The 22,285-nt window shown below is 33.9% G+C and overlaps 1 protein-coding gene across 5 annotated transcripts in view; it reads right to left on the minus strand.

Moving 5' to 3' along the window:
• Positions 1-22,285, minus strand: part of ZFAND3 (zinc finger AN1-type containing 3) — a 304,527-nt gene that overhangs the window by 168,517 nt on the left and 113,725 nt on the right. The gene's annotated exons all lie outside the window — the stretch shown is intronic.

Here is a 22,285-nt window from a genome sequence, read left to right on the forward strand (position 1 = left end):
ACTTGTGATGGAAGCTATATTTTCAGTTGAGTGGCAGAGATGATTAAGCAGGCAGTAATGGTAAAAATTGAACAGCTGCAGTTAAAGGATAAAGAAAATTTACATATATAGTAAAAGGAAATTCCTCTAAATTGGACAACTTTTAAGTACCATAGATTTAGAGTTTTAAGAAACCTTTAAGATCATCTACTATTCCTAAAATCACCATTCTTCATTTTGCAGGTGAGAAAACCGAAAATCAGAAGTGAAAGTGATTAACTCCAAAACACTGTTTCTACCTACTATGCTGCCTCTCAGATGCTCTACATTTAAAATAAAACAATTAGAATTACTTAGTGTGAAATAAAATTAGGTGTAGAATTCCCCATCATCTTCCATACCATTATAACAAGTGGTAGAGACATTTAACAGCTGGTCAATTTAGCTTACATTTTCAGTTATTAAACATTACCACTAGGTCCATTAAACATTTTTTCTCGCCCCTGAAAGAACAACTTAGAAACTGCTTACTGCAGACTAGACTGAGAGACCCTGACCTTTTTCTGAAGCCTGATATTTTCCAAGCTAAAGTCACCATTGTACAAAAGATGGAGTAAATAAATGATAAAGTCATACACTAAACTGTTTACTAAACTGGGATTATAACAGTCAATAGTGAACCATGGACACTAATCAAGACATGTCTCTGAGTTCATCTGTGTCAGGACTCAATCATTTGCAATCAATTATTAACTTTTAAAAAGGAATTTCAAATTTTGATTAATAGTATCTGGAAATGTTCATATATTCATAGTTATAGACCTACACATTCCTAGTTCGGTATATATCTCATTATTCATCAAACAGACTGTGCAAAGTCCTTGAAACAAGGACATTTTCCCATTTCTTTTCTTTATAGCTGCAGGACATTACATACAGTAGTAGCTTTATAAATGCTTGTTGAAATGGATTCCTGTTGAATCCATCTGAACTTAAACAGAATACCTACAAATATAGTAATGCTCTGGAAACACAAACAAATTGAATTTTTGGACGATATATTTCTCCTTTTGGCAAGTTGCAATTCATTAACTAAGCAGAATGTAACTATGTTAATTAAAATGACTTATAAAAATTCAGTATACATACAAAAGGAAAACAACTTATCAAAACTAGAAAGGAAACAAAACTTATTCTAAATTTAAAGTTCCAGAAGATTTGCTCTCCACATCACAGTTTAACTCATAGAAGCTATGATCATATGATACCTGATCATAACTTATTTATTAACATTTAGGCAATATAAATATATCTTATGGAGAAGTGATTTGGGTGGAGGTGGGGTGTCCTCCTTTGTAAAATGATAGAGTTGGTCTTTATAACATATACAATCCCTTCTAGTTCTACATTTATAATCTTACTATCATATTTTCCACAAGTTTCCTACTCCTTTCAAATTTAAGTAGCACTAAAAAGGCATTATTTAAAATTGACCCAATAGGTGCTTATAAAAAACAATCAACAACAACTTTAATTTGGCTAATTTAAGCACTGATTAACTTCTAGAAATCTATTTTTAATGAGGGGGAAAAATCTAGATAAATAAAATAGGTATTTCAGTAACAGGAGAATAGAAAAAGTTTTGTACATAAAACTGCAGATTTTTAACAGCTTTTCTTTTTAAGTATTCACAACCTCAATTTCAACCTCACATATGGTGTGGCTCTCTGAGATGGGAAGAAGAGATATTATAGTAATATTAAAAAAAATAGAAATACCAATAAAAATTTATTTTTAAAAGTTACTTATTTCTTAAAAAATTGTTTAAAATTAATCCCTGCCTTAAGACTTCTATATCAGTAGAGGGATTTTCCTCACCTGCTACTTTCGTGTATTAGGGCCCATATGGGTCTAGTGGCTATTTATTTATTTATTTATTTTATTCCTTAATCTAGTGCTTTGAAAGGAAAATAAGGAAATAAATGCTATGTGGATACCCAGAGCTTCCTGAAAGGACATGCGAACTTAGGGGGTAGATGTGCTAACAATTTTAGTGGAAAATTAAATAAAAAATATTTTGTTGGATATTTTTAATGTAAGTTTGGGATAAGGGTTGAACACATGATTTAACTGATACAAGAGAGTACTCAGATGAACTCCTAGTAATGCTGAATGGCCACCTTCTCTAAAAACTTATATTCTTAAAACATTGAGAAATTAAGTGACTTACTCAGGATCACACAACCATTATGTGGTAGAATACTTTTATCATAATGGTCATTTTCAAGTCAATGTTTATGGACATTGCTAGAAGGGACTTTGGAAGGCCACAGAGTTCAATATCATATGCCCTTCTACTCATATAGAAAGTTTAGTTAACCTGAGTTACATAGGTACGAAGAATTTGAACTCATATCCTCTCCTTTAAAATTAGCAATTAATTTAAAACTAAAATACTTAGTTTAACAGGATCTTCACAGCCAACAGCTGCCTTTCTGCCCTTGACACAGCACACTGTCTCGATACATCTAATATTATACAAATGTCACTAGTATTATGATGCTGTCAACTTCCTTTTTTTCTATTCTTTTATTTTTCCGTTCAATTCACAGTCATATTCAATAGAACAGATCAACTTCTACTCTACTAGTAGCAACAAAGACAGTTTAAGCTTAGAACTGCCAGATCAGTGAAAGACCACATTCCTGAACACCCTTATTATATTCATTCCTCTTTCTTAATAAGACAGTATGCTGGGATCCACTATATAAGTACTGTACTGGGGGGGGGGGGGGGGGAGAGGAGAGAATACTGGCTAAAAATGAATCTTCAATTGCCTCAAATTACTTCAAGTAAGATTAAAATTGTAACAAACTGCTTAATCCAGTCAGATTTCTAACTAAGTAGCTGTGTTTTATTGATGGAAATTGGAAGGTAAGCGTTACAAATCACACACTTAATATCATAAAGGCATTCACATTCCATTTGATAAATAAAGATACTCTGGAAAAGTAAAGAACTCCCTTATACTCTGCTCAGAGCAAAATGTCAAAAGAGTGAAAAATGTTCAGACTTCAGCTCATAATTAGTCATTCTGCTGCTAGGAGGTGATGGCAGGCAATTTCTAGGGAAAAAGTAGTGTCTAAGCTCTGGAAGAGGTAGTCTATCAGAGGAGTGGACATTTTAAGAACTGCTTCAGCCCACTCATGAATATTCTCATTTTCTCAGATACATTTACTAGGTGGTCTAACATTGATTGATTCAGAGCAATGTCATATAACACTCCTCATAATCTAAGTAATAGAAGAGTAGCTATCTATCCTTTGGAAAATTTTCAGTTTTATCTTCTAAACCTCATGCTGTTAGTCCAACTTTAGAATCAACAGAAATTGCTTAATTCTACTAACAACAGATAGACTGGTATTGTCTAGTAGTAATCAAAAGATTGACTAACAAAAAACCCCTGAGATTTCATACTTGAAAAAATTCGTCATTTAGTAAGGTGACAAGCGTAGAAAGCTAAAAATCAAATTTTGTCACTGTGGACTCTACAAAACCCATTATTAGGTCAGTGGTTCATTAATCTAAATCTATCAGCTATTTAGACTCTTTGGTAGAGAGGCTGCTGGTATTTAAGCTTAAATCTTTTGTCTAAAAATGATGACATACTATAATTTCACCAGTTTATTGAATTCAATATGTCCAAACTAATATTAATGTACTTGGGTTTTTATGAGAGAGAAAAATGTTTATTTAATATGCACTTGTTTAGATTTGGTTAAGAATTACATCACGGGGGGTAACTAGTTAGTGTAGTGGATAAGAGAGCCACCAGCCCTGAGTCAGGAGGACCCTGAGTTCAAGTTTGACCTCAGATACTTAACACTTCCTGACTGTATGACCCTGGGCAAATCACTTAAACCCAATTGCCTCACAAAGCAAACACACAAACAAAATGATGCCTGGAGTTAGCAAAGAAGGTAGGAAAAATGTCTGTCCTCATGCTACATAGTCTGTTGTCTAAATAGGGGGAAAACATTTCTTTTAATTATTGGAGAATTGTGTGAAGGTTCTAGAGAAAGCAGTGGTTCTGGTTATTGATATTCATCCACTATTAGCTCTTTGTTATGAAGGACCTACAATTCCCATTTAAAAACATCATCATAATCTTCAGAACTTTGCTCACAGTCTCAACATATTTTCAGTTAAATGCTGATATTATCCCTGATTGCAATGTGGATTCTAAAGTCTTTCCCCAACCTTACAGAGGTAATAATTGCTTATGAAAAATAAGAAAATGTGAATTAGAAAATAAATTTAAGAGAGAACCTGAGCGATCAGATTTAAAAGCTAAGATTGGAAACAACAGTTTAGGCTCTATTATATGATTTGCAAGAAAAGTTCTCATTGATCTGAAAAGTCAGCAGCAAGGGAAATGAAACTTTTTCCAAAAATGCAAATTTCATCCTCCATTTATAAATTTAAATGTTAAAAGAAATGATTTATCATTTTCTAAAAGGTTTAACATTTTATAACTAAAAAGGAATGCTTATGAATATAGAAATAGTTGCATCATGTTGTTTTATAATATCTCAATGTTAGAAGATTGGAGAAAATCTATGGGAAGCAAAATAGTTGTAAAGTCACAGAATACCCGATTATTAGTAAAGAAAAAAGAAACTGCTTTGCACTCAATAAAGAAATTTATTTAAGATAATAAAACAAGGCACCAAAAAGAGTTAAATTTAAAATAAAGTTACCTTTCAACAAAATATCAGAAAGTAGGGAATTTTTCAGCTTCAAGTAATACCACAGACAAACTGACAGCAAGGATGCTAGGACACCAAGGTTATATCAAAAAGAAATCATTATGATCAATTCTGATGCATATAGCTCTCTTCAACAATGAGATGATTCAGACCAGTTCCAATGGTTTGGTAATAAAGAGAACCATCTACATCCAGAGAGAGGACTGTGGGAACTGAGTGTGGTTCACAACATAGCATTTTTACTCTTTGTTGTTGTTTGCATTTTCTTTTGTTTTTCTTTTTTTTTTTTCTGGTTTGATTTGATTTTTCTGATGCATCAAGATAATTGTAAAAATATGCATGCATATTAGATTTAACATATATTTCTACCATGTTTAACATATACTGAACTACTTGCACTCTCGGGGAGGAGTTGGTAGAAGGGGAAGGTGGAAATTGGGAACAAGGTTTTACAAGGGCTAACGTTGAAGAATTGTCCACATATATTCTGAAAAATAAAAAGCTTTAATAAAGAAAAGAAAAGGAAAAAAGAAAAAGAAAAAGAAATAATTAGTCCTGAGAGACGCTCCCCTTCATAAAAAGGAAGCTCTCTTGAAGCAAGGTAGAGAGATTTTGAAATTGAGAGAATATAAGACAGTTTTATAAAACTAGCTTCTGCCCATCAGGGATACCCTTTTCTATAACTGGCTCCATTTTGCTACTACATGTAATAAGCTTCTTTATAAACATGGTTTGTTGAGTTAGACTTGTATGAGAAAAAGCAAAAGAAAGTAGAAGCACACAAAAATTTAGAGAAAAAATAATATCCTGGAGGAAAAGGTGGTTAACAACAACAACTAGTGATAAATAGCAACAGCAAACCATGATGGTCTTAGAGACTGAAGGCTTAGAGCGAAGCCTAGAGGTGGAATTGACCATATACTACTTATTATGAGGCAATTCCCATTGACCTATGGAGATTTAAGAGTAAACATTTTGTGGCCATTCAGCAACTAGATGTGAATGTGTCAATGTTATAAACTCATTTATTGCATTAGCATAATTTTTGCATATTAGGATTACAATGCTCTTCAGGATCCACCAAATATAGTAGTACCAGACCCTCTCTAAAGACTATAATTTGGGGCTTGTATAAAAACCATGCTGAAAAAACTACCTGGGATCTTCTATACGGCATTTGGAACTGTGCCACATGAACCCTGATTCAATTAAGTTCAAACATCTTAAAAGAACAGAATCATCTTCTCAAGGAAACAGCCCAGGAATTGGGAATATAAAAAATATAACTAATGTATGTACCCTAACTGATTTGCTGAGAACAGAGGAGTTCTCTAACACTTCAAAAACTTTAAAAGCACTATAAGTATGTGTTATCATTTCTGTAAACTGGTACATTGGTATCCTCTCCCTGAATGTTATAGTCCACTTCAAGCATGAAGGACTAACAACTCTCTCTGGAATATAAAGTAAGGGTTAGTTGAGTACCCCACAGAGTGCACGCTAACACAGTAAACACAGCAGCAATTGCAGTTCTTAGTGTCATAATGGTGTAGTGCATGCCTCTACAACAAAGCTTCCTCAACTAGCAGAGGAAGGCTTTGTGGGGCCTAACATGCAGAGGCACTGGCATCTTTGCTTACTGTAATCATGAAATGAAGAGGCCCCCTATATGTTGCTGCCAATGAAATATCCAAAGGTCACTGAACATTCCTGGAGAGTGCTGGGGGCCCAAAAGATCCAATGTTGGATGATGGTTTGCTTTCTGGTGGTGTTGAAAGAAACCGCCAAAGATGTGATATCATCTGCCCACTCTTTCCACTCTCCATCCATCTCCTCCACTATTTTCCCTCTCCCAATGTGGTTCAAAGGGAAGAGGTGATCCTGACCAAAGAAGCAGAAAACAATATGAATGGGTGGTGGTACAGGACAATTCCCATTACTGATCTTGGAACTGGGATAGGCTATATGCATAATGTCAACGATCTTTTAGCTATTTTATTACAGAAGATCACTAATGATTAGTAACTATACATAGTTCATATAACCCTTACACACCTTGAATCCTACTTCTGCTCTTTTTCACTGAAGTATACTGGGAAAATCACTGTGAAGTGAAGAGAGTAGGTATCTAATTACATAAACCACATTATCGAGATCAAGGACTGAGTTTTTATGAAGAGGAAAGAAGTTTGGTATTTCTGGTCTTTGTTCCATATTCTGTTACTTTCAGGAGACTATCACTACTTAGAGTTAAATGGGATTGTCTATGTTTCTGTTTTAGTTCTTTTCCTTCCTGCCTGTATTAATAAGATTAGAGCTATGCAATAAGAATTTGAAAGGAATTTAAGCTGTGGAATACCTTTGGGATCTTGTCCACCAAGGGGTGGAGCAAATCAGAAGCAATATCTGCTACATAGGCCAGGCTAATCAAGAGGTATGGAAAGTGTCTGACTCTTAGTTGCCAGGCCAGAGAAGTGAATAACAGAAGAATGAGACAGGACTCATTGCTACGCAGTAACTTACTAACCTAAGAGAGATCCCAATACTATCCTCCCAAAAATCACTTGGGACAAAGATTTAGGTGGTGAACAATAAATTGCCCTGCATGGGAGAAGTATAAGAGTTTTTTAGATTCAGCCTTTAAAGAAACCCTTATCAGAGGAGGAAAAAGTAAAAAAATGAGCAATAGAAGAAAATAAGAGGGGAAAAAACCCAAAAGAATAAATTATCAAAAAATCTCAAGAGGAATTAAATTCAAAGACCTTAAGCTTAAGCAGATGACCAACAGAAGAAAATCTGGCCTCCAGATCTAGTAAACAAGTTCAAGCACCTATGAATAAATATTGTAAAACAAAGAAAATCCAACATTTGATAAAACTGAGGATCCTGTGAATTTTGAGAATACAGAACCATAACAGGCTGTTCCTGAATGGTTTAAAATAGAAATGAGAACTGGGGGAGTACTATTTATGGCACACATGGCAGAAATAATTGGCAGACTAGAAAAATCTGAATACTGAAATAGAGACAAAATAAAGGACAATTGATTGGGGATGCATATTCCAGAAGTGAAGAACATCAAAAAGAAGAGAAGCAAAAAGTAACAGCATCAAGTGAAAGCATGATCTCTACTTAAGACAAATCATATTTATCTTAAAGACAGTTCACAGAGACATCCTGGGGATTAAAGGTCTCCCAGAAAGAACATAAGTACAAAAACCTGAATACTGTGATGCAAAAAATAATACAAGAAAACCATTCAGAACTTCTGAACACAGAAGACAAATTATTGAAAGAATTCCTAAAATGCTTCCAAAAAACAACCAAGACTGAAAATTCCAAAATATGATTAAATTTAACAATTTTACTTAAAAAGTATTTTTGTAAGTAACAACAAAATGAAATTAGAAGAATTCAGACCATTCTGCACCCACCAGAAAATACATGAGGTAACGGAAGAAGTGTTCCAAAGATCAATGGAGCTCACAATACAGCCCAAAGTGCTCTACAATATAGCTAAAAATGATCTAACCTACAGATTTGGGATTAACTGTAAGTAAAAAAGGTAAACATTCAATAAGTATTTGAAACATTTTTAGAAAGCTCAAGAGATTATGTGCTTCTTAAAAATCCCAACATAATTTAGGAGGGGTGAATAAATGCAGCCATCAAGGACACAAACAGCAACAAAATGATCACAGAGAGATGAATAGGAGACTTCTTTCTATGAAACACTAGTAAAGGCAGAAATCAAATGAAGGTAATGGAGATGCAGGCCACTGGCTTTGTGGACAGAACACCTTCAGACATCCTGCTAACAGGTAATTTTTTTTTACTGTGGGACTATATTATAAGATAAGAGAATATAGAGAACATATGGAAGAGGAAAGGGAAAGGAGGATAATAAAAGGGAGAATGTGATGCTCTCAGGTCAAGTAAAAGACTAACAATGAAGAATAGGTAAAATTCCTATGGTCTCTCAGGAAGAGAAGAGTTGTAGGGGAGTGAGTAAAGAGGTGGAGAAGGGGAGGGAGTAAGTAAAGAGGTGGAGAAGGGGAGGGAGTAAAGTATTAAAATGAAAAAGGAAAAAAAAAGAGAAACCTAGTTTTGGTAGCAGAAGGGCATTTTGCTGATGAATGTTCTTATGGGTAAAGAAAGAAGGGAGATGGAGCAAACTCTATGTCCTTAGGGATCTGGTGTTTGAAAAGACCATTTATCCATGGGGGAGGGGAGATGTTGGAAAAGAGGAAGAAGGGAAGGGAAATTAGAGTGCACAAAATTAGGAAAAAGATTTTTTTTATATATATTATTTCATTTTTTTCTAATTCGTGTAAGGTCAATTTTTAACATTCACTTTAAGACATCTTTCAGTTCTGGATTATCTCCTTGCCTCCTTCACCCCGGCCTCTCCTTAAGATGGTTGGCAATTTAATATAGGTTATATATTTACAATCTTATAAAGCATTTTCCTGAATGAAAGTGCCTGAATGAGAGCACACATGAAGAAATAATTGACAGAACAGAAAAACCTGAATCCTGAAGTAAAGAGATAAAAGTTTTATTATACAACTTTTCAAATTAAATTAAGTTATAATTTGTATCACAAAAAGCTCTTTCCTTTTACAAAAAGATTTCTTTAAATGGAAATCTCCAGTACATTTTGTTTTATAGATCTTTTCCTATCTAACAGAGAGAATAGTAGGATTGTTATCCAGTCTATGCTCTCCTTTTCAGATACAAAAAGAAGAGATCTAGAAAATCCTTGTCTTAAGGCTGCATAGGAAATAAGCAGCAAAGATGACATTTTTTTCTTAATAGTATTTTACTTTTCCAATACATATAAAGATAGTTTTCAAGATTCAGATTTGTAAGAATTTACGAATCAATTTTTTTTTTGTTTCCTCCCTTACCTCTCCCCAAGATGGCAAGCAATCCGATATAGGTTAAATATTTGCACTCCTTTTAAATATATTTCCATATTTGTCAAAATAGGGACCAAAATGGAAAAAACCATGAGTAAAAATAAGATGAAAATACTACACTTCAATGTTCATTCAGTCTCCATAGTTTTCTGGATGCAGATGGCATTTGCCATTCTAAATCAATTGGAATTTCCTTGAATTGCAGAGAAGAAAAAATTTATCACAGTTGATCATCCCATAATCTTGCTGTTATTATGTACAATGTTCTGGTTCTGCTCACTTCATCAATTCATGTAATATGTTTTTCCAAGCTTTTCTGAAATCAGCCTGCTCATCATTTTTTTGTAGTACAATATTATATTACTTTCATATACCATAATTTATTCAAACATTCTCCAATTGATGGGCATCCACTAAATTTCCAATTCCTTGCCACTATGACAAAATGGATACCAAAAATGACATTTTGGGTCTTTTCCTCTTTTTTATGATCTCTTTGGGATACAGATCCAAGTAGTGATATACTACTGGATCAAAAGGTATGCACAATTTAATAGTCCGTTGTGTGTAGTTCCAGAATTGCTCTCCAGAATGAGTGCTAAGTTCACAACTCCACCAACAATACATTAGTGTCTCAGTTTTCCCATACCTTTACTAACATTTATCATTTTCTTTTTCTGTCATCTAAGCCTATCTGAGAGGTGTGAGATGGTACACCTTCAGAGTTGTCCTAATTTGCATCAAAAGTGACATTTAAAATCAATTTCAAAACTTTTTTTAGAAGCCAAGGCCCACTAAAGAGGGGGGAAAAAGAAAAAGGATAAAGCATGTCAAATATCTTAAGAATAGTTTGTATAAATTAAAATATCTATGGAGAATGACTGAACAAATTGTGGTATGTGATTATGAAGAAATACTATTATACTATTAAGAAATGAGCAAAATATTCTTAGAAAAACCTGGAAAGACTTCCATGAGCTCATGCAATGTAAAATGTTCTCAGTACACAGTAACACAATATTCTAAGATGATCAACTATGAATGATGTTGCTATTCTCAGCAATACAATAATACAAGACAATTCTGAAAGGTTTATGATGAAAAATGCTATCCACACCCAGAGAAAGAAGTGATTGTGTCTAAATACAGAATGAAGCACATTTTCCCCCACTTTATTTTTCTTGAATTTTTTTGGGGGGAAGGAGAAAATCTACATTTTCTTTCATAACATGACTTTTATGAAAATGTTTTGCATAATTTTACAAGTGCATTCTCAATGAGGGAAGGAGAGAATCTGGAACTCAAAAGTTTTAAATACAAATGTTAAAAATTGTTTTACATATAATTTGGGAGAAATAAAATATTAAATAATGAGAGGAAAATCTGTGGATACCTAGTCACTACAGTGATTTCTTTCCTGAATTCTGCCAGACTTTCTTAGAGAGGGTTTGTTCAACCAAAGCTTCTTTTTCATATTTCATAGAGACACCGACAAATTGATTCTGGCAGTTTAACACTACTTTGTTTGGGAGAAAGATCAGAGGATGTGATTTTTCCTAATTGTTGGTTGTCTGGGTTTTAATTTGTTCTTGGCTTCTTGCTGTTAATGGGGGAATTGATGTAGGGCTAGACCTGGGCAACAAAAGTTTCTCTTTCTATCAGAAATATATATATGGGATTCTGCTACTAATTGCTTGTGTGCCTAGGCAAGCAACAATCTCTCTGATTGTCAATTTCTTCATGTAAGGATATACTACCAATCTTCATTCTGTGTGTAAAAATATTATTTTAAACTGGGATTATCAAATTTTGGAGTTGTACCAGTCTATTGTTTTTTAAAATTAGATTACACTGTGCTAATATAATTAACTGGTTTGAAAACTTTATTGAATCTTTCAGAAGACAAGCAAAGGAGATTTAGAAGGTGTATATCATAAATGAGAGTTGGGGATTACAATATACTAAGAGATACAATATAAGAATGTAATCATTAGGCTGGAACCAACTTTGGGCCAAGGTTAAGAATGAGTGGAAATCTTTCTTTTATAAATATGAAACATAGTCACAGGAAAAGCTGCATTTAGTTCTCATTTTCAAATAAGCAATGATCACAGGTGTCCTTTTTCTTTCTAACAGCTTTGATTACACTGAATTACTATTTCAGTTCTAAATCTATCCTGATTCACGATGAATTTTATTCCTGTAAACATGGGAAGATCAAGTGTAGCAGGGAAACTCCTTAAGTAACTAATTAAGAAAAACTGTCCATCAATTCCAAAACATTTCCCAATTATCTTTGCTGAAATACAGTAGAAGGAAGCAAAAGCTAAGAATTTTTTCCACTTATCCACTGATTTTTTTAAAACTTTTCCCAGAGTCCTAAACTCCAATGGATTACATTGAAATTCATAGTCCTTCATCTTTTCCTTTTCCTAAAGTATTCTCAATGTTTATGAATAAGAAGAAAGCAGTGGAAAAAAAAAAAAAAAAAAAAACACCATCTCTTTTCATGAGAATTCTACTTCACCAAACAAGGTACTGCTTCTTATCCTATAATTAATTTTAATATTCTAGCAGGAAAGCCCCCCCCCCCCCCCCGCCCTATGTTTTGATCTGGGAACAAATCCAGTAATAGAGCGTCAACATTAATTTGAGGAGAGATGAAAAATAACTTAATAACAACTGCATCAGAATTAATATTATACAATAGATCATAGAGTCATAAAACTTGACAATTTAATTTTTGTATCACTATATTCTTGCTAATAGGGCAGGGCACATATGAAATAAAGAGATCAACACAAATAAAGACTACTGGGAAGCAAAGATGAAGATGAAGACCATTAGAAGCAAATTTTCCTGACCCACCTGCTACAATTTGTATACAACCATAGCATTGAAAAAGGAATACAGTTACAAGTGGTTTCAAGAAGGAAGGTAAAGGCTTGAAATCAAGAGACACAATTCAGAAAATGAGTTTATGCTTTTATCAGGAAATGTGTCTCCACTTCAAGGCTCTCTAGCTAGGAAACAGGGAGAACAGCTAATGATAAGAAAGATTTTACTCAACCAGAAACAAATAAGAGAGAGAGGAAGGGAAGGAAGGAAGGAATGGAAAGGAAGGAAGGAATGGGAAGAAGGAAGGGATGGAAAGGAAGGGATGGGAGGGATGGGAGGGAGGGAAGGAAGGAAGGGAAGGGAAGGGATGGAAAGGATGGAAGGAAGGGAAGGGAGGGAGAAAGGGAGGGAAGGGAGGGAAGGGAGAGGAGGAAAGAGAGGGAAAGGGGGGAGGAAAGAGAGGGAAGGGGGGAGGAAAGGGGGGAGGAAAGAGAGGGAAGGGGGGAGGAAAGAGGGAAGGAAGGGAGGGAGGGAAGGGAAGGGAGGAGGGAAGAGAAGGGAGGGAGGGAAAGAAGGGAGGGAAAAGAGGGGAGAAGGGAGGGAGAAGAGGGAAGGGAGGGAGGGAGGGAGAAGAGGGAAGAGAGAGAAGGAGGGAGGGAAGAGAAGGAGGGAGGGAAGGGAAGGAGAGGAAGGAGGGGAGGGGAAGGAAGGGAGGGTAGGGGAAGGAGGGGAAGGAAAGGAGGAAGGGGAGGGGAAGGAGGGGAAGGAAAGAAGGAAAGGAGGAAAGGAAGGAAGGCAGGAAGGCAGGAAGGAAGGCAGGCAGGCAGGAAGGAAGGAAGGAGGGAGGGAGGGAGAAGAGAGAGAGAGGTGTGTGTATAAATAATAGGCAATTTAGGCCTGTACAAGAAAGACAAGCAGAGAACTACTATCAATTGGTAAACAAAACAACTACTATCAATTGGTAAACAAAAAGTGAAAGACAGCTTAGTATTAAAACATGCTCACACAGGAACTTGTCCTTTCCACTTTACTATTAACTATTCTTTTCCCCTTTGCTTTTATTTTTTTTAAGGCTTTTACAAAGTTCTCAGTAAAAGCATTTCTCCTGCTGGAATAATGTCCTCATTTCCCCCAGGTTTTTGCATTACAACTAGAGTGCTTTTACTTAATGAAATGTGTTAGAAAGCCCTCTCACCAAACTGATTTTCCTGCAAGCCTGTTTATCAGTGGTATATTAATGTAGATCAGGCTCAGAGTAGCCTTGTTTGGTTCAAGGCCTACTATATACCAGGGAGAAGAGGAGCACAAATTACTAGCTTCCAACAACCCTGTAGAAACCTTTCTGATTTAAAATGACTTCCAGAGAAAGAAACAGACATTTCCATGTATTATTTATATGGCAACTCAATACCACAGTCCCTATAAAGTAAAAAAGTACACTGCTTACTGCTGTTACTAAACTAGTGGAAATAAGGCAGAATCAGAAAGCTAAATAATTTGTGCTAGGGGCGAATCTGATGAAAGGCAAATATAGATTTCTGGTTCATGACCAGCCAGTTCCAGAGATTCGAGGGCCATGCCTCACTTCAAATAAGTATATATCCCTGAAAATGAATTTTTATAAAATGAAGTCTATTTTCACAGAAACCTTTTTTCAAACTCACTGCCAACTAATGAAGTAACTAACAGGCAGTGAAGGATCTCTTTAAAGGAACTGTTCCTTTTGTTAAACAGGATTCCTTTTAAAATACAAATAATCCATTAGATTCTAAAATATCGTTAAGCAGGAAAAAAAAATCTAGCCAGATTTTTCTGAGAAAATAACTAGTGACAGACATGAGAAGTGACAAGATGAAGAATTATTTACTGCTGCAAAAACACAGTCTGCGATTGCTACTTGCAAAACCAGTAACTTTGAGTAAAGGAAAAGTTGATTATTACTTCCCTGTAGATAGTAAGCAATAAAGTCTCAGGTCACTAAAACTGTCTCCTTGAGATAGAGAGCTAACCTAATCTACAAATCAATATAGCAGCCATTGATTGTATTCCTCAACTGAAGTATCACTAAATGTTTTACTATACCAGAAGAAAAAGAACACTTTAGAAGTTTCCTAGGAGTTTTTATTTAAAAACAAAACAAAAACAACTTAGGGAAGGAGAATAATCTTCAATTTGTTTTGTGAGAGGACCAACAGTGAATCTAGATATTCCTGCCAATAAGGAGTACTTTTGTAAGGAATCAAATCTAAACCATCTCAGCCAAAGTCATCTTTCTTCCTCTTCACTCCCTATTAAAGTTTTTCTTTGCAAGGAAGGAGGAGGGAATACAGCAGCTGGGCTGTCAAAAGTCTTCTGGAAGAGAGATATATAATCTCAAACACATCATATGGTCCTAACCTCATCATTCAGCAGCAGAACTTGACCCAGGCAGCTCAAACTTAACACTGAAACTAGAAATACCTTCTTTTGACAGACACTCCTGGGATAACCTATATGGAGAACAGCAATTGTACACAAGTCAGAGAAAGCCTCAGAAGAAGAAAAAAAAAAAAAATGCCCTAGTCAAAAGGATCACCAGAGTACTTGGAAGAAATGAAAAAGATATAAAACAAAATGGAACAGTCAATAAGGAAAGAATGGCAAAGAGAAATGACATTTAGAATAGGATGTGGAAAACCTTATCTAAGAACCAAATGCCCTGAAAATTACAATGGACAAGACAGAAATTAATTCAGTAAGACATGAAACATTAAATCAGTATCAGAAGACTGAAGAAAAAAAAAAGATGACAATCTAGAAATACTGCATTAAAAAAAAAAAATCAAGATAGATAATCTACAAATTAGCAGATGATCTGAAAATTGTGACCCAAATAAAATCCAGGTCATCATAATTCAAGAAATTATAAATGAAAATTGTCCACAATTCTTAGAAGTCAAAGTGAAAACAGAAAGAATTCACTAGTTATTTCCTAAATGAAAATTCTCCCAACGACATCACTACCAGAATCCAATGTCTCCAGTTCAAAGGAAAACTACTACAAGCAGCAAAATGAAAGGGTTCAAGAATCCAAAAGTAAAAATCACAAAAGATTGGAAGCTGCTATCAAAGTGAACTCAGAGTACAGTTTTCCAAAAGGCAAAAGATAACAACCAACCTTATAAACCCATCCAGGAAAACTTATGGCAGGGGTGAAAAAATGGACTTTTATTCTATAAATGAAATAATTAATGAATGAGAGATTCCAAAGATTCCTTATTAAAAAGACAGAACTGAGTAGATATTTGAAATAGAAATGACAGGCTCCCAAAAAAGCAACATAAAAAGATACATATATCTGGTTACCTGAAAGGGATTATGTGGAAAGTAATTATTTTCATATTAATAGGAGATAAGAAAGAAATGTCTTTTCAGAAGCCCAATATAATTTAAAAAAAAAAAAAAAAAAAGCTAAAATTGATAGGGGATTGGGTTTTGTTTGTTTTTTTTTTTTTTTGTCTTTATAGTCAAGGAGAAGAGAAAGAACTACAAATAAAAAGGAGGCAGACAGTTTCATACACACACACACACACACACACATCCAAACATGTTAGGCAGAACCCTACTCTACTCTTTTACCATCTTTATATTAATAAAGAGAAAGGAGGGAAGGGAAAGGGAAAAATATAAAGATGACAAGGCAGAGATAATGATATATCCTAATAGGAATGGAATAAATTCATTCTTAAATAGAAAAGGATAGCAAAGTGTATTAGAAAACAATCAGACAAAATATGTTTACAAAAAAAAAAAAAAAACTTGAAATACAAGGATTTACACAGAATCAAACTGAAGAGATGGAATAAAAATTAATTATAATGCCTCAGTGAACTAAAAAACAAAAGGTAGTACTAATCATGATTTCAAATAGAACCACAGTTAACATAAGGTTAACAAAAGACATAAGAAAGGGAAATTACATTACACTTAAAGACACCAAAGATAAAATACACTATCAATATTTAATATACACCTAAAAACAGAGAAAAATTTAACCAAATTACGAGACATAGTAAAATTATGATGATAGATTTTAAATATAATCTCTTTTAGACCTATCAATCTAAACAAAAGAAAGATTTAGATATCATTTACAGATCACATACATGAGAAGCAAGTTTATTTCTCTGACCATCTTTTGTTCTTAAATGTACAGAGAAGTAGAAACAAAGAAAAGAAAAAGCATAAGAGAAAATGATGAAAGAAAACACACATTTAATTAATAGTTCACCCACAAAACAAAATATCAAAATGGATTAGAAAATAGAACTACACAATGTATAGTTTGTTTAAAAAATAAAAATGTAGGACAACCAAGATAGCGGTGTAAAGCCAGAAAGCTGTTTGAGCTCTCCCAATTTCCCCTAAAAACATGAAACCAATCCTCTGAACATATTCTGAAATGACAGCACCTAAAGAGAGACAGAATGAAAGAATTCTTTCTTTAGAAATGAAAGAATTCTTAATTTAGAAGGACTTCAAGAAAGGTCAGTTGTCATTAGTGAAAAGGGTGCCCAGGCTAGCTCTGAAGCTGTTTGGGAAAAGAAGGTAGGAAGGCCTTAATCAGACTACATTATCAGCAAATGAGACCTTGCAATCCTAGCTCAGTAGAAAAGCAAATCAATGGGGCAATCACCAATTCCAAGAAAGAAGGCAAATTGCAAGGCAAGAAAATCGAATAACAATAGAAGTAATGAGGGTGGACTACCCCAATGCTATCAGCAAGTCAAAAATGAAAGAGGCCCCTGTGCTTAAAGCCAAAGCTGCACAAGAAGCTTGAGACAGTGCCTTGTGTCCCAGGAGAAGAGCTCAACTTCAAAAGTCATGAAATAGGAAAAAGAAAATGAGCAAGAAACCAAAAAAAGAAAGCTAGTATGATGTCAGGGAAGATCAAAACACTGCTCAAATAAGGACAAAATACGTACATAAAAAAGCTCAAAGGGGGATATGAGTTAGTCTCGGGCACAAAAAGGCTTCTTCTAAGAAGTCATAAAGAACTTAATAAGTCAAATAAGAGAGGGAGAAGAAAAACTGGAAAAAGAAATGAGATATGCAAGAGAGTGTCAACAGGTTGGAAAGAGGAATACAGAAATTGAGTAAGGAAAATGATTCCTTTAAAAATACTAGTCAAATAAAGATATAGATATGTGTGTGTGTGTGTGTATATATGTATATGTATACACACACACACACACACATATATATAATGAAGAAAACACTTCTAAAAATAGAATTAAGTAAATGGGAAGGGAGAATAAAAAAACTAACTGAAGAAAGCCATACATTAAAAACTAGAACAGGGCAAATGGAAGGTAATAACTGAGATAATGCCAGCTTCTAGAATAAGAACTCAGCATTTGACAAAAATTGCTGGGAAAACTGGAAAAGAATATGTCAGAAACTTGGCATAGACCTACATCTCACATCTTATACCAAAAGGTCAAAATGGATACATGATTTATGCATAAAGGATGATATCCCTAAACAAACTATAGAAGAACCTATCAGATTTTTGGAAAAGATCTGGAAAAGGGAGGAACTTATGACCAAAGAAGAAGCAGAGAACCTTATGAAAGGTAAAATGGACAACTTTGTGTAAAACCTTTTTAATTTTAATGTAATCAAACTCAACAGAAACAAGATTAAAAGGGAAGTAGAAAACTGGGAAAAAATCTTTACAGCCAGTGTTTCTGATAAAGGTTTCATTGCAAAAATATATAAAAGAACTGAGTCAAATTTATAAGAATACAAGTCATTCTCCAATTGATAAATGGTCAAAGGATATGAAAAATTTTCAGATGATAAAATTAAACCCATCTATAGTTATATGAAAAAAAAATACTCATTTGGAACTATGTTCAAAAAGTTATCAAACTGTGCATACCCTTTGATCCAGCAGTGTTTCTACTGGGCTTATTATCCCAAAAAGATCCTAAAGAAGGGAAAGGAGCCCCACATGTGCAAAAATGTTTGTGGCAGCTCTTTTGTAGTGTCAAGAAACTGGAAACTGAATGGATAACCCATCAATTGGAGAATAGCTGATTAAATTATGGTATGTGAATTTTATGGAATATTATTGTTCTGTTAAAAATGACCTACAGGATGATTTCAGAGAGGCCTGGAGAGCTTTACATGAACTGATGCTAAGAGAAATGAGCAGAACCAGATCATTATATATGGCAACAAGAAGACTATCCTATGATCAATTATGATGGACGTGGCTCTTTTCAACAATGAGATTCAAATGAGTTCCAATTGTTTAGTGATGAAGAGAACCATCTACATCCAGAGAGAAGACTATGGGAACTGTGTGTGGTTCACAATATAGCATTTTCACTCTTTTTGTTATGGTTTGCTTGCATTTTATTTTGCTTCTCTTTTTTTCTTGTGCTATAATTGTATAAATGTATGATAATTGTATAAATTTGTATACATATATTGGATTTAATATATATTTCAACCATGTTTAACATATATTGGACTACTTGCCATCTAGGAGAGGGTGTGGAAGGGGGTAAAACTGGAACACAGGGTTTTTTGCAAGGGCTAATGTTGAAGAATTGTCCATGCACATGTTTTGAAAAATAAAAAGCTTTCATTTTAAAAATGCTCTAAATCACTACCGATTAGAGAAATGCAAATTAAAACAACTCTGAGATACCACTTCACACCTTTTATGTTGTCTAAGATGACAGAAAACAATAATGATAAATACTGGAGGAACACCAATTGCATTGCTAGCGGAGATGTGAAATGACCCAACCATTCTGGAGAGCAATCCGGAACTACGCCCAGAGAGATATAAAACTGTGCATATCTTTGAACTAGCAGTCTGTATCCCAAGGAAATAATAAAGGAAGGAAAAGGACTCACATGTGCAAAAATGTTTCTAGCAGCTCTTTTTTGTGGTAGCAAAGAATTAGAAAATGAATAGATAGCTCATCAACTGCAAAATGGCTGAAAAAATTGGGTACAGGGAGAACCAGGAATATATTGTATATAACAACAGCAAGAATGTGCAATCATCAATTATGAAAGACTTGATTCTTCACAGTGGTTGTGATTCAAAGCAATCCCCTTAGATTTTGCACAGAAAATGCTATCTACATCCAGAAAAAGAAATAAGAAGATTGAATGTAAATCAACATATGCTGTGTTCACTTTTTTTTTCTATTTTTTTTTAAAATCTCTTCCATGGTTTTTCACTTTTGCTCTGGTTTTTCTTTCCCAATATGATTCATAAATTAATGTATGCTAAAAATAAATAAATGAATAAATATTTTTAAAAGAATCCTACCCCATCGCAAAAAAAAGGTAAAGGAATGATTATAAGTAGCATGTTAAATTAGTTGTGTCCTTTGAATTCTCCCATAAAATGAAAGCAGATACTAGATGATTAAAAACCAGAGTCCTACAGTTAAGTTCTTAGTTTACAAGAATTTGAAACCAAGATATACACACAGAGTAAGGGTAAAAAGGCTAAACAGAAATTATGCTTCTGTTGAACCAAAAAAAAAAAAAAAAAAAAGGCAGGAGTAGCAATTCTGAACACAAAATAAAAGCAAAAATAGATCTAAGTAAAAGAGATAAGGAAGAAAACTACATCTGGTTAAAAGGTAGAGACAATGGGCAGATCATAGACAATGAAGTAAAATCAATATTAAACCAAGTGGTACAGCATACAAATTATTAGAGAAATAATTGTCAGTTACAGGAAAATATAGACAGCAAAATTATACTAGTGAGGGATACTTCAACCTCCCCCCCTCATAAAATTAAATAAATCTAACCTCAAAATAAATAAGAAAAAAGTTAAAGAGATTAATGGAATCTTTTAAAATTTAGATATGATAGCCTTCTGAAGAAAACTAAATGGTGACAGCAAAAGTTGCAGATTACAAAATAAACCCATATAAATCATCAGCATTTCTATATTTTTATCGACAAAGCCCAGCAGCAAGAGACTGAAAGAGAAATTTCATTTAAAATACCTGCAGAAAACATAAAATATTTGGGTGTCTACCTGATAAGATAAGACCCATGAAACACAATTACAAAACACTTTTCATACAAATCAAATCAAATCCAAACAAGTGGAAAAAAAATTAATTGTTCAGGAATAAGTCAAATTACTATAATAATAAAAATAACAACTCTATCTAAATTAGTCTACTTATTCAGTGCCATATCAGACTACCAAAAATTATTTTACAGAACTAGATAAAATAATAACAAAATACATCTGGAAAACCAAAAGGTCAAGAACATCAAAGAAATTAATGAAAAAAAAATGCAAAGAACACCTGGCCTTGCAGTACAAGGCATAAAACTCTTATTATAAAATAGCAGTCTTCAAAACTATTTGGTCTTGGCTAAGAAATAAAAGTATGGATCAGTGGAATTGATTAGATATATAAGTCAATGACCATAACAATTTAGTGTCTAATAAACACCAGCTTTTGGGAGAACTCAAAAATTGCTGGGAACACTGGAAAATAGTATGGCAGAAACCAGGCATAGACCAATACCAAGATAAGGTTGAAATGGGTTCATAACAGACATAAAGGGTGATACTCTAAATAAACAAAACAAAACAAAACAAACAGATAAATAAATAAATAGATCAAGGGATAGTCTGCCTGTCAGAGGCAGACTTCTCTGTGGAGAAGGAAGAAATTTATGGCCTAAGAAGAATTAAGAGAACTTAATGAAATGCAAAATGTATATTTTTGATTACATAAATTTGAAAAGGTTTTACACTAACAAAACGAATACACAGCCAAGAGAAGCAGAGAGCTGGGAAAATATTTTTTATAATCAGTATTTTTGATAAAAGCCTAATTCCTGAAAATACACAGAACTAAGTCAAATTTATAACAATTCAAGTCATTCACAATTGCTAAATGGTCAGAGGATAACATTTTCAGACAATTTTCAGATGAATAAATTAAAGCCATCTATAGTTATATGAAAAAATGTTGTAAATTCCTATTGACTAGAGAAATGCAAATGAAAGAAAATAACTCCGAGGGACAATCTCACACCTCTGAGATTGGCTAAACTGACAGAAAAAGATGATGTTGATGGGAATGTTGGAAAACTGGGACACTAATGTGTTGTTGGCAGAATTATGAACTGATTCAACCATTCTGGAGAACAATTTGTAACTATGCCTAAAGGTTATAAAATTGTGCATACTAGTGTGTCTACTGGGTCTGTATCTCAAAGAGATCATAAAGAAGGGAAAGGGACCCAACATGTGCAAAAATGTTTGTAGCAGCTTTCTGTGGTGGCAAAGAAATGAGTAGATGCTCCTCAACTGGGAAATGGCTGAATAATTATTATTAGAATGTAATGGAATATAAGAAATAATATAAGAAATATTATAGTATATAATATATAAATACATAAAACATTGTAAGAAATATTATAAGAAATAATGAGTGAGTGGTTTTAAAAAAGCCTGGAAGATTTACTTGAACTGATGCTGTGTGAAATGTGCAGAAATAGGAAAACATTGTACACAGCAACAGCAAGACTGTGTAATGATCAACCATGAAAGACTTAGCTCTTCCCAACAATTCAATATTTCAAGGCAATTTCAATAAACTTTGGATGGAAAATACCATCTGCATACAGAGAGAGACTTATGGAGAGTGAATGAGAAAGTATGCTATTTTCACCTTTCTGTCCTCTTTGCTTTTTTTCCCCCTCTTTTCTTGTGGTTTTTCTTTTTTG

This window comes from Sarcophilus harrisii, chromosome 4, assembly GCF_902635505.1.
Source record: "Sarcophilus harrisii chromosome 4, mSarHar1.11, whole genome shotgun sequence".
NCBI classification, from domain to species: domain Eukaryota; kingdom Metazoa; phylum Chordata; class Mammalia; order Dasyuromorphia; family Dasyuridae; genus Sarcophilus; species Sarcophilus harrisii.